Genomic DNA, 2,500 nt, shown 5'->3' on the forward strand with positions numbered 1-2,500 from the left:
GTGTGTGTGTGTGCGTGGACCTGATGGTGTTGCCAGATGTTGTGAGAGAAACAAGCGAGCAAGCCCAAAATAAGCGGCTACCATAATGTTTTGATTATTCCACTATAGTTCCACGCTCACTCCAGAGGGCCACTATAGTTCCAGGCTCACTCCAGAGGGCCACTATAGTTCCACACTCACTCCAGAGGGCCACTATAGTTCCAGGCTCACTCCAGAGGGCCACTATAGTTCCACACTCACTCCAGAGGGCCACTATAGTTCCAGGCTCACTCCAGAGGGCCACAATAGTTCCACGCTCACTCCAGAGGGCCACTATAGTTCCAGGCTCACTCCAGAGGGCCACAATAGTTCCACACTCACTCCAGAGGGCCACTATAGTTCCAGGCTCACTCCAGAGGGCCACTATAGTTCCACACTCACTCCAGAGGGCCACTATAGTTCCAGGCTCACTCCAGAGGGCCACTATAGTTCCAGGCTCACTCAGAGGGCCACTATAGTTCCAGGCTCACTCCAGAGGGCAACTATAGTTCCAGGCTCACTCCAGAGGGCCACTATAGTTCCAGGCTCACTCCAGAGGGCCACTATAGTTCCAGGCTCACTCCAGAGGGCAACTATAGTTCCAGGCTCACTCCAGAGGGCCACTATAGTTCCACGCTCACTCCAGAGGGCAACTATAGTTCCAGGCTCACTCCAGAGGGCCACTATAGTTCCAGGCTCACTCCAGAGGGCCACTATAGTTCCACGCTCACTCCAGAGGGCCACTATAGTTCCACACTCACTCCAGAGGGCCACTATAGTTCCACGCTCACTCCAGAGGGCCACAATAGTTCCACGCTCACTCCAGAGGGTCACTATAGTTCCAGGCTCACTCCATAGGGCCACTATAGTTCCAGGCTCACTCAGAGGGCCACTATAGTTCCAGGCTCACTCCAGAGGGCCACTATAGTTCCACGCTCACTCCAGATGGCCACTATAGTTCCAGGCTCACTCCAGAGGGCCACTATAGTTCCACGCTCACTCCAGAGGGCCACTATAGTTCCACGCTCACTCCAGAGGGCCGCTATAGTTCCACACTCACTCCAGAGGGCCACTATATTTCCACAATCACTCCAGAGGGCCACTATAGTTCCACACTCACTCCAGAGGGCCACTATAGTTCCACGCTCACTCCAGAGGGCCACTATAGTTCCACGCTCACTCCAGAGGGCCACTATAGTTCCACGCTCACTCCAGAGGGCCGCTATAGTTCCACACTCACTCCAGAGGGCCACTATATTTCCACAATCACTCCAGAGGGCCACTATAGTTCCACACTCACTCCAGAGGGCCACTATAGTTCCAGGCTCACTCCAGAGGGCCACTATAGTTCCACACTCACTCCAGAGGGCCACTATAGTTCCAGGCTCACTCCAGAGGGCCACAATAGTTCCACGCTCACTCCAGAGGGCCACTATAGTTCCAGGCTCACTCCAGAGGGCCACAATAGTTCCACACTCACTCCAGAGGGCCACTATAGTTCCAGGCTCACTCCAGAGGGCCACTATAGTTCCACACTCACTCCAGAGGGCCACTATAGTTCCAGGCTCACTCCAGAGGGCCACTATAGTTCCAGGCTCACTCAGAGGGCCACTATAGTTCCAGGCTCACTCCAGAGGGCAACTATAGTTCCAGGCTCACTCCAGAGGGCCACTATAGTTCCAGGCTCACTCCAGAGGGCCACTATAGTTCCAGGCTCACTCCAGAGGGCAACTATAGTTCCAGGCTCACTCCAGAGGGCCACTATAGTTCCACGCTCACTCCAGAGGGCAACTATAGTTCCAGGCTCACTCCAGAGGGCCACTATAGTTCCAGGCTCACTCCAGAGGGCCACTATAGTTCCACGCTCACTCCAGAGGGCCACTATAGTTCCACACTCACTCCAGAGGGCCACTATAGTTCCACGCTCACTCCAGAGGGCCACAATAGTTCCACGCTCACTCCAGAGGGTCACTATAGTTCCAGGCTCACTCCATAGGGCCACTATAGTTCCAGGCTCACTCAGAGGGCCACTATAGTTCCAGGCTCACTCCAGAGGGCCACTATAGTTCCACGCTCACTCCAGATTGCCACTATAGTTCCAGGCTCACTCCAGAGGGCCACTATAGTTCCACGCTCACTCCAGAGGGCCACTATAGTTCCACGCTCACTCCAGAGGGCCGCTATAGTTCCACACTCACTCCAGAGGGCCACTATATTTCCACAATCACTCCAGAGGGCCACTATAGTTCCACACTCACTCCAGAGGGCCACTATAGTTCCACGCTCACTCCAGAGGGCCACTATAGTTCCACGCTCACTCCAGAGGGCAACAATAGCTCCACGCTCACTCCAGAGGGCCACTATAGTTCCACGCTCACTCCAGAGGGCCACTATAGTTCCACGCTCACTCCAGAGGGCCACATTGCATATTACTGTCGTAGCAAAAATAGCTATGCTATAATTTAATTGAAATCCTGAATCG

This window comes from Electrona antarctica (genome assembly GCF_951216825.1).
Source record: "Electrona antarctica genome assembly, contig: scaffold_398, whole genome shotgun sequence".
Classification (NCBI taxonomy): Eukaryota; Metazoa; Chordata; class Actinopteri; order Myctophiformes; family Myctophidae; genus Electrona; species Electrona antarctica.